Genomic DNA, 19,126 nt, shown 5'->3' with positions numbered 1-19,126 from the left:
GGTCCATCTAGCGCAGTTTTGTCCACACGGATTGGAAGCAGCTCTCCAGGTGTGATGGCCTGGGAATCCGATTCAGAGGCTGAACCTGAGGAATCCCAGCCTGCACAGGAGTTCCCGCCTCCAGGGCTGGCTGAGCCGGGGCAGGGGCTTGAACCTGAAGGGCCCTCACCTGTGCCGGATCCTCAGGAGCAGACACCAGCTGAATCCGCTCTGGCTCCGGAGGTGATCAAGGACCCATTGCCTGCAGGTGCTCCTCTCCCAGCCCTTCTCAGGGGAAGGTGAGGCAGCCTCTGGGTCCAGTAACCCTCCAGCCTCTCCGGAGCTGCAGAGGCTCAGGGCAGAGAGGCAGAGGGAACTAAGTTCTCACAGGAGGAGTGCTCGCCTTAAGGCCAGGAGAGGCGAGTCACCTGTGGGCCGGGACCACCCTATGCCTCAGAGGAGATAAAGGCCAGTCAGTCCAGTCCCAGGTTGTAGGAGCAACGTCATTGGAAACCTGTTCCTGGCAGCACCCTGTCCTGCTCTTCCAGAGTTCCTGACCACGCCCGGCTCCTTGCCTTGGACCCTGCTTTGCCCTTGACGGACACCTCCATACCCTCGACCCAGGACTGGACTCAGACCACGCCGCACGGTAACCCCCCCCCCAGACCAGCACACCAGGTTTTCAGGCAGTGTTCTCTCCCAGCTGAACTGGACCTGGGACCTTCCGCATGCAAGGCGGATGCCCTCCTGCTGATGCCATTCCTCCGGGCATCAAAACGTCTTGCGCATTTTGGGTGAGCACTTGTGATGTGCTGAGTGGTGAGACCTGTTGGCAGCCATTCCGCATAACGTAGGCATTTCCACGTAGGAGATTGCGCAGTCAGTGCAGAAATCCATTGTGCTCGGAAAGGAAGATTGACAAAGCACCCTCCTAGCTGTTTGTGCTTCGGGGAAATGTTGTGGATGGCAAGGCCAATGAAATTGTTGGAGACAAGGACAAATGCCAATTTTGGCAAGCTACAGGGGTCGCTAAGGGCTTGAAAAATTGGGCAGATTTTTTGAGTTGTATGCAAGTGCCTCAGTGGAATAACCAAACAGCTTTCTAATCAGCGTTGAAGCTTACCTGCAGCTGCTGATAGAGCCCATGTTATTCAGGCGAGTGAAGTTATTTCCATAAGAATTACAGCTCTACATAGGCCATCATTTTAACAAAAGCATTTTTTCCATTTTGTAGGAACTCTTGCTCTTTGTTCAGATCTTTATTAGAATCTCCAATAAATCATTGTCAGCCAGAGTATGTCCATTCCCGCCCCCATCCCAATTTTGGGGATATAATTCTGCTGTTCCTTCTGCAGCTCAAAGTTTTTTTTGTCACTCCTAGGCAAGGCAGGTTATCTTAATGTCGCAGACTATTTGGGAGCAATCTTCAGGTTCAACAGAATGCTAGCCTTGCAGGGAGCAGCACACAAATCAAACTGCCCAGGCTGTTTAAGGAAAGACAGGCAGCACCCCCAGTGAATGATGCCAATCTAAGGAAACAGGTTGGCTTGGTCTATTTCTGAGCCACTTCCAAGCTAAAAGCAGGGATGCAAGGAGGGACTGTTGCTTAGGCAAATGTCAAGGAGAGCAAGGAAGGAACATGCTACAGGTGTATAAAATTATGCATAGTGTAATAGAGAAAGTGAAGTTCTCCCTCCCTCTGCCATAAACCCAGGACCCAACCAGTGGTAGACAATTCGGGATAGACACACACAAAAAGTACACACAGTTCATGGTTACAATATGACATTTCCTCCCATGGGAGGTCATAATGGCCACCAACCTAGATAACTTTAAAAAGGGTTTAGTCAATTCATGGAGGATAAGGATATCAGTGGCTACACATTACCTCCAGTATCACAGACAGAATTGCTCTGAATTACCAGCTGCTGGGAAATATGTTCAAGAGAGTGCTACTGCACTGTTGTTCTCCTTGTAGCCATCCCAAAGGCACCTGGTTGGTCACTAAGAGAATAGAAGCTGGACCAGATAAATCTTTGGTCTGGTCCAACAGCATATTGCTTATATTATTGTGATGGGACCTGAAAGTGTTTATCTTCAGTAGGATCCCCTGGCATAAGAGCAATGAGTAGGGCTGGTCAAGTAAGCTTCTGGAGATAAACAGGGCCCTCTTCTGATGTTGACCTACAGCAAATCCATAGAGGCTGAAGCTAATGGTTCAAGTCAGACCCACCTAGGGTAGAGCACAGAACCTCCCCAGGTGAACTTAGGCTCCATAGAGTCACTTTTATGATGTTCTTTACAGTACATGTACACAACAGAACAGTAGGAGATGGGGGGAGGTGTAATGGGACACTTTGTGTCCCCCCCCCCCTTTGCAAATAAGTATTATTAGAAGCAGGGAAAGGACCATATAGCTGACTCCGTCAACTTTAAGCACTGTCAAGTCCTGTTGATTTTAATGAGCGTGTTAAGCTTCTGCTTTCCCATTGAAATCAGTTGGACCTAAAAGTAACTGACTTCAGCTGAATTGGACCGAAGGTTCCTTGAGATATCTGTCTTGGGACATTTTCTAGAACAAAATCCAAGACTCTACTCAGAGATACATACCACCAGGAATGATGGGTGGAGTTGGACTGTCATAACTATTCTGGCTAATGTCCCAGGAAAAGCAGCTGAAGACATAGGGTGACAGCCAACTTTCAGTCCATTGATCTGAATGGGCCAATTCTGAGTATAACTGATGTTGGATATCACCCGTACAATATAATTGTTCAACTTAACTGCCCTGTGTCTCAAGCCACACAGTAAACCGGATTACACTGAATTCTTAGCTGCTTACACTTCCAGTTTCTTAAGAGTTCTTGAATTGCAACAGAGGGTTATATTCTCTGCTGCATTTAGAAACAGTTCTAATTTATACATTTTTATCTTTTCAAGGTTGCATCTCATGTAAAAAGATTAGGTGGTTTGCATATTGTGAGATCAATGGTTCCTTTGTCTATTTCTGAAAGGCTTGTGATGAGGAATTTTCCCTCTTGTTTTGTCCTAATCATATTCTAAACATGGGGAATTGGGTGGAGAAGCAACTAATCTGAAGTTATGTATATCCATAGAGGGTGGGGAAAGGAATTTTATATGCCCTAGAAGTTGTCCTTGGCTTCGTGAGCAAGTAAATGATCTTTTCCTTTTATGAAAGTCACTTTTGTTCTCCCATGCACTGGGACAAGATTAATCCAGCTAGTATGAAAGGATATACAAGAATTCATTTGGGGTTTAAAATGAATGAATGAATAAAACTTTATTTGCATAGCCAACAGGCCATAGCACCGAAGGACAAACACCAACAGAAATACATTACAAATATAGTTAAAATCTTGTGACCTATTAAAACCCTAGGTAAATTAATAATCTCAGTACTTAAAACTTAGCAGAAGTAATAAAATAATAGTACTAAAACATGATAATAATCATAAAAACCTAGGCGAGGAATCCGGGTGACCACACTGATATCATTCAGATACCAGCTCTCAATCTCATTGCTCTCTCGATAAATTTGGCAACCTTCTCTGTTGTCGAGCTGTTCTGATCGGCTAGAAGTGAGCACAATTTGGCTTCGCAAGAGCGGCCGGGGATGGCAGATAGGAGCGGCGTGATGGTCTCGTCCCTAAGATCTTTATATAGGGAGCAAGACAAGAGAACGTGTGACGCCGTCTCTACATAGCCAGCTCCACAGGGGCAGAGCCGGTTCTCAAATGGAATTTTTTGATATCTGCCTTCAAGGACAGCTGACGGTAACATATTTAGTCTGGCCAGTGTAAAGGCCCGCCTAAGTTTTGGGATGGTTAAGGTGGACAAATAAGGTGCCCGAAAATCAAAATGGGAGGGGGGCAGATAGGCGTACCAAGCACTAAATTTCTTAATATAGGCCAGATTATTCTGCTGCTCAATATCCTTCAAGCGCTGTTCGATAATGGTTTTTGCCTTGGGGAGACCCACTTCCAGGAGATGCTGTGCTTGTAGGCCCCATGTAAGTAGTTTTTGATGCACTACTTTGGACCACCGACTTCTATGAGCGTCTCGTGCTACTAGAGGTAATAGTCCGGATGGGTTTAAATTTAAACGAAGCCAATAGTTGAATGTTCTTATCCAGGTCCGGGTCTCGACGGAGAGGAGGCCGGTCTCCAGCCGTAGGGCCGCATTTGGTACGCATGATGGAACGGCTAGAATCTGTCTTAGGAATTTAGACTGGACTGTTTCGAGTGTGCGGCAATGATTTCCCGTCCAGATTTGGGCCCCGTAGAGTAGTTGTGCCAAGGGTTTTGCTTGAAAGACCTCCAAAGCTGCTGGGATATGTCTGCCCCCCTTCGTAAAGTAAAAGCGAGACAGTATTTTGACGCTTTGAGATGCTTTTTCCCTAGCATATTTATGGTGGGCCTCCCAGGCCCCTGTTGACTGGAAAACTACTCCGAGGTATTTGAAAATTTTGACCTGTTCTATTGGCTGATTGTCCATCTCCCATCTGTGATGTCTGTGTCTCCTAGCGAAGACCATGACTTTAGTTTTTTGGTGATTGACCACCAATTGATCTCTTCTGCAGTAAGCTGAGAATTCTCTTAGTAGCCTTTTGAGGCCTACTTTAGTTCGTGATAAGAGAACCGCGTCATCCGCATAGAGGAGCACTGAAATTGATTTTTCGGCCAGTTTGGGGGCATGAAACTCCGGGGATGTTAGGTGTTTGACCATGTCATTGATATATAAGTTAAATAAGGCTGGGGCTAGAATGCAACCCTGCTTGACTCCTTTGGTGGCTGGTACAGGGCCAATTAGTTGCCCATTTACTGAGGCTCTTACATATAACTTGGAGTCTTTATATAGGCTTTTTATCAAGAATAGTAATCTTTTGTCAATGTTGGTAGCATTGAGTTTCGCCCAGAGTTTGATTCGTGAAATCGAGTCAAAGGCCGCCTTTAGGTCAATAAATGCTGCGTATAGAATCCCACGTGTTTTGTTGACATATTTGTCAATGAGATGTGCTAATACGAAGCAATGGTCTATTGTTGTTCTGCCCTGTCTGAAGCCGGCTTGCTCCTCTGCCAGAACTGCCTCAGTTTCCATCCAGTCGATTAGTTTAATGTGGAGGTGTTTGGCGTACAATTTGCTGGGAATGGGGAGGAGGCTGATGGGTCTGTAGCTCGCTGGATCTGCCATGGGACCCTTTTTATAGATTGGGATGATTACTGCCTCTGTCCAGCAACCAGGGATTATGCCTGTTGAATCGATGTATGTAAATATTGACGCCATTATAGGAGCCCACCAACTGGTATTGTTCTTCAGGAGCTCTGCTGGAATGTAGTCTATGCCCGGGGCTTTGTTGTTTTTCAGTTGGGCAATTAGTTTCCCCACCTCCTCTATGGAGACAGGAGGCCAATATGGTAAATTCTCAGAGTAGGCACTTGGATCGTTGTGCTGAGCTTTGTCATCATAGAAGAGGGTTTGGAAATATTTCATCCACTCCTGGGGTTCTACAGTGCATGTGGGACCAATCTGCTCTTGGCCCAGGAGCCCCCTAATGGTACGCCAGAAGGAGGTTGAGTCTTTGTCATTCGAGGCCTTCACTAGTCTACACCAGGCCATTCTCTCGGCTTTTTGTTTTTTTACCTTTAATAGCTGTTTGTAATTTCGTCTTAAATAGATGTAGGCCATAAATAGCGAAGGTGCTCCGGTGTTTCTGTAATTCCGATAGGTTGATCTCAGACGTTTCCTTGCTTGTCTACACTCCGAATCAAACCAACTCTCTTGATCCTTTGCCCGCTTTGTAACAGAGTTAAGTATCTCAGTTGTTAGGAAGGTCTTTAGTCTTGCTAATAACTCGTTGAACGAGTCCATGGCCTTTGCCCCGGTATTGGCTAATACAATGGCTGAGTAGATGGTCTTCACGTCTTCCGAATGGAGGAGGTGAGTTAGCTCTGTATTAAGCATGGGGGACCATTTAATGCTTCTGGGGGCCAATGATCCCAGGTTAACGATGGGGGTGTAGTAAAGGTTAGCCGTGGGTTTGTTAAACGATGGGCCATTGAGCGCTAAAGTTAGTGGGAGGTGGTCGCTTTCGGTGTTATGTCCCACTTGAAACGTCGATACAGAATTATAGGCGAATCTTGATATCAGAATATAGTCTATCACACTTCCTCCCATCTTTGAAAGATGGGTATACTCCCCTGGGTGGTCCTCTTCCCTACTACCGTTTAATATCATCAGCTCCCTTCTTTTTGCGACCTGGGCTAGGCATAGCCCCGAGAAATTACATTTATTATCTTTAGAAAGTCGTGAGACGCATTCTTCGGTTGGGCTTTCAGGGTCCTGAATCTGATTATATTGGCTGTAAAGGTTGTCATCATCAGTTCCCATACGGGCGTTGAAATCCCCCCCGATTATGATCGGTGTAGAAGGGTAGGAAGATTCTATGGACTCTAAGAATGCCTCTAACTCTGCCCAGTTAGCTTTCACTATAGATTTTTTTTGGCAGGGGGGCAGGTAGACATTGACCACTACCAGTGCCTCTCTCTTGATTTTGAGTAGGACTGCCGTGGCTAGTGAATTGCAGTTTGGGAGGGCTTTTAAGGAATGTTCAAGCTCTGTGGAGATGAGACTAGCTAGTCCTCCACTAGGCCTACCTCCCCTCACAGATGGAGTAGCAAGTAGGGAGTGGCAAGAATACCCATTGAACAAAATGGGGTTGCTGTACCAGGTCTCCTGCAGGAGGATGATATCAAATCGCTTAAGAAACATCGCAAATTGTTGATTGTTTTTCTTAGCGCGCCATCCTGCAATGTTCCAGGACAGCAGCTTTAATTCTCTGTCCCTCCATGGTGTAGATTTGTTGGGTCCACAGAGTCCAGTGACCCCTTTACATCTAAAAAAACACTCCCATTAAGTTTGTCAATAGGCATCTGCTGCATAGGGGAGTGATTATCCATAGCTCCCGGGGACTTAGGGGGGTGGTTTGGGCTTGGGGGAGTAGCTATTTCATTTGGGGAGAGTTTAAGATAGTTGAACCAGGTACTCGGAGATGTGACAGTCTGTTTTAGTTTTGCCTTACCATACACCAGCGGAGGCTGCGATTGGTCTTCCGAATCTACGCATTTAAAGGCGCCTCCCGCCGTCCTCTTGTCCACTAGGCACTTGGGGGATATAGGCCGTGTGTATGAGCCTTCCGTAGTCTCAACATGGGCCACCTTTTTGGTCAGTCTGCTTCTCAGGGTGTCCAGTCTAACCAAGATTTCCCTTTGGGCTGACGTCTGTAGTGACCAGAACCGATTTATTAGGGCATGTTCTTCTATGGAGAAAGAGTCCTCTCTGTCGTTCGAATGAAGTTGGGTCTCAATAGGAGCTTTGTTTTTCTGCTGATGCACTAGGCTCTGGTTTTGTTGGTTTTGTTGCATGTGCACTCTATCGTTTTGTTCCTCTGTTCCTGGTCTCCCTTCCCCCTTGGCCGCCAGTAGGGAGGTTGGCGGGGCCAAAGCTGGATCCGTCAAAGCTCTACCCCTTAAGGCAGTCCCTTCTTGCCGGTGGGATGGTCGTCTAGTAGATCGTGGGGAGGGGTTCATAGGGAGGGACCGTTGCTGCGAATTCCGGGCGTGATCCTCAGTCCTCCTTGTAGGTCGGCTAACCAAATTTGCTGAGTTTGGGATTTTCCCAATAGTGCCCCTACAGTTGTTAAAGAAGCATCTTTGTGGGAAGATTCCATACCAGTTGAGGCGATTTTGAAGTTTGCTCAAAAGTGTAGGAAGCCTGGGAGAATCGAACTTGAGCACCAAGCGCTTAAATTTTGGAGTCTCTGGCAGCCATTCTAATGATAGGAGATCGCCCTGGGCCAAGTAGGACCTGGTCAACATTCGCAGTGAGATCACAGCAGCTTTACAATTTCTCCAGGCATGGTAGGGGAAGCAGGAGTGAACGATGTTCAAGCATATATTGTTAGGGGTGAGTTGGAGGTTTGCTAGCTGCTGCCCCCTACTTGGGCTCTGTGCCTGATGATTATCAGGTCCCTGGTGATTTGATGGCGGAATCAAAATCGGGGTAGGGGTTTTGGTGAGAGCATTTAGTTTTCCCTCTAACATATTGACGGAGGCTGATAGCACCTTTATTTCATCAGCCAAGTGCAGGCAATATTTCTGCAAAGTCCTCAGCTCCACTGAGTGTACTATATCGCATAAAGATTTACAGTGAGAGTCGGAGTGAGGAGAGAGGCCGACTGGGCTGGAGGTTATATCCAACAGCGGTTTGTCTCCTGGCAAGGGAGTATTTGCAGTCGTTGCGAGGTCATACGGACAGTCTGCCTGCTTGGAAGTGTTTAAAAGGTTGTTTGAAGTCATTGCAGGATCATGTAGGCAATCTAACTGCTTAAAGGTAACAGGCGAAGGGGGCACGAGATTGCAGAAAAACTCTTCTAACGATGAAATAGAAGGCTCTAAGGTCTTAGGTGGTAAATCCAGCCCAGTAGGTTTCGAGATCTTAGACATAGGTTCTGAGGCATTAAAGGAAAGGTCTTCCACAGAAGAGGTACGGCCACGTTTTAGGTTCGTCATGCTGGGCCCCTAGAGCGGCTCGGTTATCTAAGAGTCCTTCAAAGGCCAAGCAAAAGCTGGTGGAAGGCCAGGGAAGCGCGGCCGGTGGCTGCCCAAGTTACAGCTAATCAGGTTGTTAGTGAAGCTCATTAAGGAGATTTATAGCGCTGAGATTGCAAGCTTCCACAGGGTGAGTTCCTGGCGTTAACATCAAACCATTATCATGCCAACTTCTCGAGAAAAATAGGAGCAAGGTAACTTACAGCATGAACTGAAAGGGGAGCTCCGGCAAGCGCGTCTTACTTCGTCGCCATCTTGGCCCCGCCCCCTTTGGGGTTTAAAATTAGGGGTGTGCATCAGCCACAAAATTGGATTTGTATCTGAATCTGCAGCTTTGGGGAACACCCTGATTTCTTTCAGATCCACTCTGTGCCTTTCTAATTCAATTCTTTGTTTGAGACCAGATTAGGCCTGTTAAAAAACAAAGCCTATCCATCGCTATAATGGAATATTTTGAAATGGCTACAAATTGTGGTCAGATACACCCAAGGCTTTTTTTTTCTTTTTTGCACAGAGCACCTCTAAAGTTTGATTTTTTTAAAAAAACAAAGGAAAAGTCAACAACTTTTTCATTTTCTGAAAGAATTGGTTGAAATTCACAGGCATGATCTGACTTGGAAACATGACAGCTTTCCCCGAATCAGCCCAATTCACCTCCTAAGTTGCGATACGTGCATAGCCAATGCGAACTCTTAGTAATATTGCTTTCCGGGAGTAATAATGATTTGATGATTTGTGGTGTGCATCTGTCTGTTTCATAAGAGGCACATGATATTTGAAAACATAGTGAGATATCTGTAAAATTAATCATGGGTTTTACGGGGAGAATAAGGATATGCAAGATGGAATATTGCAAGATGATGCAGAATAATAGGCAGGAATATAATCAAAATCTGATCAGGTTGCTTGTTTAAGAAAATCTATTAATGGGATTTATTTTTAATTGTTCTTTGTGTGTGCATGTTTGTGTGTATGGGCTTCTAATGAGGGTGAAAGAGGAGAGCGCAAAATATGGTCTGAAGCTCAACATCAAAAAAACGAAGATCATGGCCACTGGTCCCATCACCACCTGGCAAATAGAAGGGGAAGAAATCGAGGCAGTGAGAGATTTTACTTTCTTGGGCTTCATGATCACTACAGATGGTGACAGCAGTCACGAAATTAAAAGACACCTGCTTCTTGGGAGAAAAGCAATGACAAATCTACACAGCATCTTAAAAAGCAGAGACATCACCTTGCCAACAAAGGTCCGTATAGTTAAAGCTATGGTTTTCCCAGTAGCGATGTATGGAAGTGAGAGCTGGACCATAAAGAAGGCCGATCGCCGAAGAATTGACGCTTTTGAATTATGGTGCTGGAGGAGACTCTTGAGAGTCCCATGGACTGCAAGAAGATCAAACCTATCCATTCTGAAGGAAATCAGCCCTGGAAGGACAGATCCTGAAGCTGAGGCTCCAATACTTTGGCCACCTCATGAGAAGAGAAGACTCCCTGGAAAAGACCCTGATGCTGGGAAAGATGGAGGGCACAAGGAGAAGGGGACAACAGAGGACAAGATGGTTGGATAGTGTTCTCGAAGCTACCAGCATGAGTTTGACCAAACTGCGGGAGGCAGTGGAAGACCGGAGTCCCTGGCATGCTCTGGCCCATGGGGTCACGAAGAGTCGGACACGACTAAACGACTAAACAACAACAACATATATTTCGGGGGGGGTGGAATCTCTCAGGAGCTGCATGTATGTAGATGTGGCTCAAGCCAGTGGTGAGTGGGACTAGAGCCAAAGGGGGGGGAATCAAGAGTGGGCAGAGCAACCTCCTTTCTCTCTTTCTGCCAACTCAACCCCATTCTCTCTCTCTTTTTCAATGAATGTTTACAGCATGATAGGTCTGACCATGGAAAATGCAGCAGCTAACCTTTTGGTAGGTACAGGGAACTTTAAGGCTTAGACTTTGTATGTTTCCCTCATCTCCAAGATGCTGAAGCCTGAGGAACTGCAATCTTAATCAACAGAAAGCAGGACCAGTAAGAGACCAGTGAGCTTTGCAAGCTTTAGACACCAGATCTAATCCCTTACCTTCACTTGAGCAAACCAGGTGCCAGGTGATGGGAAAGATCTCTGCTGGACTTAGGTGCTGAAGAGCCACCACCAGTCAAAGTAGACAAGAATGGACTAAGCGGACCATTAATCTGACCTAGTATAAAGCAGTTTCTTCTGTTCTTTCATATTTAACTTAATTAGGTTCTATGGCAATGACGACAGCAACAAAAGCCCAAATGACATTTTAGCTATTTGAAAAGGAAGCTCTTGACAACGTTTGCTTACAGAAGCATCTAAACAAGCACCAGAGCCAGCACGGACAACCATGCAGCCAATACCATTTACAAAAGAAGAAATACATGTTTTTTCCTAGAAAATGGAACAGAGTCTCCAATTATCCAGATTACAGTGTTCAACAGGCAGAGAGAGAGAGAGAGAGAAGAAACCTCAGTCCTTAACACACACACACCCTTCTCTGATACGGCTGCCTCTGCCACAATGCAACAAAGAACGTCTGTCAAAATTACACTATATTCTCATGATAAGAAATTAATACGCAACCAATGTCTGCAAATGCACAGGTAAAATACCTTCATTTAAATTACACAGCTTTTTTTTTTTTTTTTTTTTGTACTGAGCAGTTTAACCTGTGGGGAAAACAAGCAGCTTGAGAAGCAATTTTTTATTAGGAAAAGATCATATGGATAATCATAGAATTGTAGAGCTGCAAGGAACCATGAGAGCCATCTAGACCTACCATCTGCAATGCCATCTTTTGGCCCAGTGTAGGGCTTGAATTCATTATTCTGAAATTAAGAGTATCATGCTCTACCAACTGAACTATCCAGTTGAACATCTTCCCAAGGCAGTTTGGTACAAATGGCAAGCTCTCAACACACACACACACACACACACACACACACGTGTTAGGTTTCTGTTATGCCACTGTGCAGTTTTTGGAGTCACAAGACTTTGTTTACATTCCTGACTGTTGCAAGTCTCACGGGAGACGGGAGACAGATGTTGAAGTTACTGGTTTCTTGTTTCTTTGTTCCAGTTGTTCACTGACTCTCACAGAGAGCAGATGCTTTTCTTTTCTGTCCTGCGTAGTTAGAAATAAACGTAGCGATGCAGCACACATTTCTCGGCTCTTTCTGCTGTTTGTATACTCTGCGTGATGGGAGCATGCCTAAAGCCTCATCAAAGGCTTAGATCGTTAATCACCGTCGGAGGAGGAAAGCATGATGGATTCCAAAGATACGATGTGGAAGAGAGCTATTTCAGCTCGGTCGTACGGAACCTCTGACACACAGTACAGCTGGATTCTAGATTTTGAAATGATGGCAAACATGGATCTCTCACCCAATGTGCACTTTGGCCCTGTCTACAGTGACAAAATGCAAAAGATGGCGGGCCTCCTGCACATTTAATTTACTGAATTTCCATCTTCTACACAACTATTAAAGGTCTGGGAGACCAGTTTTCACATCTGGCCATCCTGGCTGTAGGTGACAGTGCATAAGTTACTGGGTGTTTCGAGGCTGCGGCTATTTTTAGGTGGGATTCAATCACACGCCAGCAAATTCAATCACACGCCAGCAAATGCACAACTAAAGCTGATCTGGAGCTCTTGCACAACAAGCGCACTTCCCCCAAAGACCAGAGTTTTTGTTCTAAGGAACGTGATGGAAAAGTGAATGAAGAAGTGTAGAAGAACACAGGTTTGACACGGCCTCATCTAACCTCCCTGCAAACAAATCAGAATGAGCGCTCAAGGAATAGCTGGTGTCATCTCACTGCCTTGCAAACCAATCAGGATGAATGCTAAATAAACGGGTCATCTGGAAGCAGCCACTGAATCTCAACCTAGCCTGCCTCACTGATGAGAGGATGAACAGAATAACCCCATGCAGTTCTTTTTTGGGGAAGGGAAAGGATACAAATTAAAAAGAAAGACAAGACAAGACAGTCACTGCAAGGTTGTCATCTACCTGTCCCTTTAAGCCATTTCCTATGGGGAAATCTGACAGGGGAATTCAGACACAGTGTGTGATCCTTTGACCCCCTGCAAAGAAAGATGTCAATCAGGAATGCAAAATGACTGTTATTTGTTCTCGCCTTCTCCAAGCCTTCCCAAAGATCAGCAGAACAATATCCTCCTGAGCACATCAACAGCACAGTGACTGTGACAGTGACTCCTCATCAATGAAATGATCATTTCCCTTGACTCTTAAAAGGCCATTCCTTCCTAAACTGACGCAGTGATGTAGGCCCAATTGCTGCTGAGTCCGATGGTTTAAATGATGGTGCTGCTAATGATTCAGTTTGCCCAGAGTGTGGCAAAGTTTATTGAGTTTGTTTCTTAAACCCCAGAGTGTGGGTAATGAATATGTCATATAAAGCAAATTTGTGTGCCAACTTAATAAAAAATAATAATAACAGGAAACTTTTAAATTGAAAGTGAAGGTACTTCAGTTCTGTGAAATGTAATACTGTAGGTTCCTGTTTCCTCCCCAAATAGGTTTCATTGCAGCATCAAACAGCTGATTAGGTTCCAAATAGAATTGAAGCAAGATCTTACCGCAAGGTGGAATTACACGTCCGCTTCAGAACATGTCAAGTGCCTATGATTAATGCATCCTAGTAAATTGCTTACAAGATGGTTTGCAGCTTAAACATGACCATGATGCTACTCAATTATGGCCTCTCCTCAGCCTAAACCAAATCAAAAGACACAGTCTTTATAAGTAAGGCGCTCTGTGAAGTCTCAAGTATTCTCCATTTAAATCCCTTAAGCCTTTCCTGGTAGTCTCCTTGTCTTCTTTTGAAGCATAGATGGGAGGGAACCTACGTCCCTCCAGTTACGGTTGGACTACAACTTCGCTCACCCCTTTCAATTGGGCGGTGTGGCGGGATGGAAGAGGCATCACTGGGCCCTGACAAGGGAATCCTGTCATCAGAGCCCCTTCCTGATTGGTCATGTGGGCGTAAGCCCATGCCACCTATCAGGAACAGGATCTTGGCCTGCACCCCAGTTTTGGTGAATGGGGATTGAAATATACTCGGAGTCGAGTGTGGATTTCATGCTCTTTATTCAGCTCATAGTAGTGAGGAATGAAAGTTCCCCCCAAATATCTGCTTTATATACATTATTTACACAATGGGCCGCACGTGATTGGCTAATTCCGGGATTCTCCCGTGGGCCAATCAGGTTGCGGATTCACTTCCACATGGAACTGGATAGGGTGGCTCCTGCGGACCAATCATACTGCTGCATTGTTCTAGGACCAATCAGACTGCTGCATTCTGAATCCTATTGTTCTAGGACCAATCAGACTGCTGCATTTTGGATCCTATTGTTCTAGGACCAATCAGACTGCTGCCTTTGGATCCTATTCAACTCAGTACATAAAAGGGATGAAGGCCTGGACGTAGGTTAGGCCAGGGGGCGGAGCTGATGGACGGGGAAGGCATCCCTTGCGTCCGCCCCCTGCCCAGTTAAATGGCCCGCACCTGTGGTCATGTCCATGTGCCCAGGTTGGGCCTGGGCCAAAGGCACTCCCCCAGATGGCAGTCCCTGCAGGCGGCACCCTATTTGATATAAGTCTTAGGAACCCCCGCCTGGATTGACCTATGTGTCACTTCCGGTGGGCAGGCCGGAAGTATTTGATTGCCACATGCCCAAGCCAAACCTCTTCCATCTGTATTCAATAAAGTTGCGGTCTTTATTTATCTGGGGTTGGGGTCTGGGAAGCGCGATACCTTGCCCCACAACTCTGACCATTGTGAATGCTGGCTGATGGGTGTTTGAGTCCAGAGCACACCGAGAACATCAGGTTGGGGAGAGCTACCATATTCGGTCGTTTCCTTTTTGTGTAATAAACCAACATTTCTGTCATTATTTTGTGTGAGAACTCCTTGTGGGCATGAGACGGGGGGTAAACACATATTCATAACAAACACATGTCTAGCAAAAGGTCCTAAACTTCTTGGTAAGGGTGTGTGGAAGTTTTTAATATTTAATGCTGTCCGCCCAGAGTGGCTGGGGAAACTGAGTCAGATGGGTGGGGTATAAATAGAAAATTATTATTATTATATGATTATGTGTTACGGATAGGCATTTGGGTTGGGACACATGCATTGTAACAGTGTCTGTCGGTTTACGCTTAGGCCAATAACCTTTAACATCTAGTTGATTGCACAGCAATTATTTCGTTTATGAGCCAACGCCACATCCTGTATAACCTTGCCCTCACAAAATGCCTTCCAGGAAGCACAATGGTTGGTGGGGCACAGGGGGAAGCCATGACACATCTCTATGAACGAAACCATTACTGCTGGGCGACTGACTGAGAAAATGAGCCCTGGAAAAATCACAGCTGCCTTAAACCAGAAAAGCATATTTACTGCAAGCAATTCAGTGATTGCCATTCCTGCAGAGTAAGCACTTTGGCCAATCAGCTACAGAGGCATAAGCAACTGGATATGATGCCAGAAGGAGGAAGAGCAAGATGGAGGGACACACAAAGGCTGCGTCAGAATCCTGAGCGCCAGGAAGCAGAAGACCCGCAATCCTTCCCAGTGGCTCACCAGAGTTTATATAACAACATCCATCCATGTTGTCCCAGAGTGGGCTACAGCAACTTAAAAATAAAATATTATAAATGAGTTTAAAAACAAATATTGTTCTTCTGTTAATGATAAGTATATAGTGAACATGACATCGTGTCATGTTACGTTCCAGATGTGAATAAATTAACTTTTAATCTCTTACAGAACTGCTCCTGTAGTTTAACCAATGCCTACCATCCTAAACCTCCTTCTCAGTTGTCCTAATGTCTGCCCGTTCCCTCTCCTTCCCCAGAGTTCACTTTTATTTAATGGGAAAATAACATACAGTGGTGCCTCGCAAGACGAAAAGAATCCGTTCCGCGAGTCTCTTCGTCTTGCGGTTTTTTTGTCTTGTGAAGCAAGCCCATTAGCGGATTAGCGCTATTAGCAGTTTAAGGGCTATTAACGGCCATTAAAGGCTTAAGGGATTAGCGGATTAGCTGCTAAAAGGCTATTAGCAGCTTAGCGCTTTAGAAAAAGGGGTTGGGGAGCGGAAAAAAACCTCAAAAATCGCAAGACATTTTCGTCTTGCGAAGCGAGCCCATAGAGAAATTCGTCCTGCGAAGCACCTCTGAAAACGGAAAACCCTTTCGTCTTGCGGGTTTTCCGTCTTGCGAGGCATTCGTCTTGCGGGGCACCACTGTATTAACTAACAATAAAGGGCACACTTGGAGATAACTTGTGGATTTGTAAACTAGTTGATGGTGGTTTGTGGGTTGTTTTTTTTTTTAATGCTTGGTACTTTTCGTTCCAGGGTTGCATTTGTGTTCCCTTTAAATACTTTTACTGTTTTATCAGAGTCAGAACATTTTGTTCAGGTGGTCTTGCCCTTAATTTTGGCATTCTAGGATGAGTCTGTCTTAATGAGATCTGCTCTCTGCTGTTTCACTTTGCTGATGGTTTTGCTGTAGTTTGAATGCTGTTAGCCTCCTTGAGCACTACTTTGGTAAGTAGAAAGGCAGGATAAAGGTAAAGGTAAAGGTAAAGGGACCCCTGACCATTAGGTCCAGTTGTGGCTGACTCTGGGGTTGCGGTGCTCATCTCGCTTTATTAGCCAGGTCATGTGGCCAGCATGACTAAGCCGCTTCTGGCGAACCAGAGCAGCGCACGGAAACGCCGTTTACCTTCCCGCCAGAGTGGTGCCTATTTATCTACTTGCACTTTGACGTGCTTTCGAACTGCTAGGTTGGCAGGAGCGGGGACCGAGCAACGGGAGCTCACTCTGTTGCAGGGATTCGAACCACTGACCTTCTGATCGGCAAGTCCTAGGCTCTGTGGTTTAACCCACAGCGGCACCCACGTCCCATAGAAAGGCAGGATAGAATATAAATGATAAAGATAAAGCTTGAGGCAGACACTAAATTAGCCTAAGATGAAGGCAGGCTGCAGTTACCTTTCACACACATACTGTGTAAAGCAGTCATTCGCCTCTGCTGCTGATAAAATGCACTCAGTCACCCAAAGGATGCTGTGTTATCCTGGGACTTAACTCATTACTGTTCTCTGCCCTAAGCAAGCATTAGCCTCACCTTGTTTCACGCAGCTTTCCCTTGCCCTTGCCCTCTTTCCTTCACTCCCAACCGGCAAGACATGAGCCAGGTCTGAAAACCTGATAGTAAAGGCAGGAGGGGTAAATTTTGTGCAGAATATACATCCCCAAAGGACTGAAGCAGGTTATTGAAGCTATATGTTACTGGAGAAAGCAAGAGACCCTTGAACATTCTGAAGTTCTTCTGGGATTTCAGGGCAATGCAATTACAGGCTGGATAACTGGCAATCTGCTCTGCAGGACAGCCGTGCTCAAAAGACAGAACCTTCGCAAGTTATTTTGACATGCAGCCTTCTGAAATGCAGTCCCAGCAGAGCTCAGCTTGACAGCCCATCCTGCTTGGGCAAAGTTAGAGCAATCATATGTTCATGTCTAAACAACACACACACACACACACACACACACACAAACACCCACACACACCACCACCCCAAAAAGAAAAGATATCCTGGAAAAAATGGCCTTAAATCAGAACTCAGTGACAAGTCTCAGGGTTTAAAATGAGACATTTCAAGATGAGACATACTGCACTGCTCCTGTCCACAGGGGTGGAAGGTGTCTCTGAAAAAATTTACACATCACTTGGGAAGACAGGTGAACAAATGCCAGTGTACTGGAATAAGCAAAGATCACCAGTGTCGAAGCAATGATTCCTCAACATCAACTTTGTTGGACCGGTTATGTTGGGCGGATACCTGATTATCATCTTCCAAAGCAACTACTCTATTCTGAACTTAAAAATGGAAAGCATAATGCTGGTGGTCAACAAAAAGGGTTCAAAGACTGTCTCAAGTCAAATCTTTAAAAATGTAGTATAAACACTGACAACTGCACTGGCCTGCAAGCGCTCCAGTCAGAGAACAGCCTTTACTAAAGATGTCATGGGTTCTGAAGACGCTCAAACTCAGGACGAAAGGGAGAAACACACTAAGAGGAAGGCATGTTTGGCAAATGCTCACCATGTAAAAGTATGTCCTCAATGTGGAAGGACGTGTGGATCTAGAATTGACCTCCACAGTCACTTACGGACTCACGGTTAAACCGTGTTTATGGAAGACAATCTTACTCAGCTATGAGTGATCGCCAAAGAAGAGGGAGAGAGGAAGGAGAGAGGTTTGAGTTTGCACAGTGGTATAAATGCACTTATGATTATGCATTGATTTCCACAGAGAGTTAATTTCTATAGGCAGCTGCCTGTTGAGACTCAGTATAAAACGCAGACAAAAACATGGCCACAGCCTCTCCTAGGCTACATTCTCATTTAAAGAAATTGCAATTTGTTTGTTTGTTTGTTTTTTTATAAAAAAAACTTAGGACACAAAGACCTGTCAGGAAATGAAAGGCAACACATGAAATTAAGAGCAGACAAGTTATGCAAATTAGCTGTTCTGCAACGTGATGGTTCCACGTCATTAACAAAAAGTGTTTGATGAAGTGGAGAGCACCCAAAACAAAAAACCAAAACAAAAAACCCAGCATGTGATTATACTTGGAAAGAGAGCAATTTGAATTAATGCTTTTATTGTGTGCAAGCTGTTCTTCTCAGCTCTTAAGCATGCTAAGTTATAATACAGTCACAACTGTATTCATAACTAGGTTTCCCCCCCCCCTCAAAGTTGGTTCAAAACCTACAACAAAGAGCAGGATTACGGTGAGGGAATAATTCTGTCTGATGTCATACAGGCAGAGCACAAGAACAGAAGAGCCCTCCTGGATCATCTATTCCGGTATCCTGTTCTCACAGTAGCCGATGAGATGCCCCAATTGGAAGCAGAACATGAGTTTCATGGCACTCTGGCCTATTTGTGCTCCCCAGAAACTCATATCTTACTTCATCGTTTTTAATCGGAGATGCCAGGAATTGAACTTACGACCTTCTGCACACAAAGCATGCACTCCTGCACTCAGCTATGGCCCTTCCCTTAATTGCCCACTTATAGTCCAAAGTGATCCAGCCCGGCAATGGACGCAGCATCACACAATTGCTAAAGGTGATGGCTCGTTCCTGAACTGGTTCTTCCCCAGTGGCTGCTGGGTCAGCGGCTTCCTCCAGTTCCCTTAGCGTCCATTATTTCTGCTCTGACCCTTTTCGTGAACCGTGACTAACGATGCCACCGCATGCGTTGGCTCCTTCATCTGCATAAATGGCTGTGAAAGGCCAGGACCGTGCTTGTAAACAAATGCCTTCCCTTAGCACTGGCATGGTTTCCAACCTTGCTTTCCCACGGTTCCCGCATTTGGTGTGCTTGACTTGCTGGGCCTCCCAGCGCTTGGTCTTTTTGTCTCCAGCAAAGACGTGCACCGGAAGGGCATTGCTTCGG

General features: G+C 45.5%; 1 protein-coding gene and 1 long non-coding RNA gene across 2 annotated transcripts in view; one reads left to right on the top strand and one right to left on the bottom strand.

Moving 5' to 3' along the window:
- The window catches only part of ADAMTS12 (ADAM metallopeptidase with thrombospondin type 1 motif 12), a 120,222-nt gene that overhangs the window by 88,310 nt on the left and 12,786 nt on the right, over window positions 1-19,126 (bottom strand). The gene's annotated exons all lie outside the window — the stretch shown is intronic.
- LOC310659645 lies at window positions 717-15,208 on the top strand. The gene is made up of 3 exons (XR_014502900.1): window positions 717-773; window positions 2,170-2,239; window positions 14,916-15,208. It is a non-coding gene; the product is annotated as an uncharacterized lncRNA (long non-coding RNA).

The sequence above is a fragment of the Podarcis tiliguerta genome (assembly GCF_965153285.1).
Source record: "Podarcis tiliguerta genome assembly, chromosome: 11".
Classification (NCBI taxonomy): domain Eukaryota; kingdom Metazoa; phylum Chordata; class Lepidosauria; order Squamata; family Lacertidae; genus Podarcis; species Podarcis tiliguerta.
The sequence above is the reverse complement of the archived record's forward strand: the minus strand, read 5'-3'. Positions and strand labels throughout refer to the sequence as shown.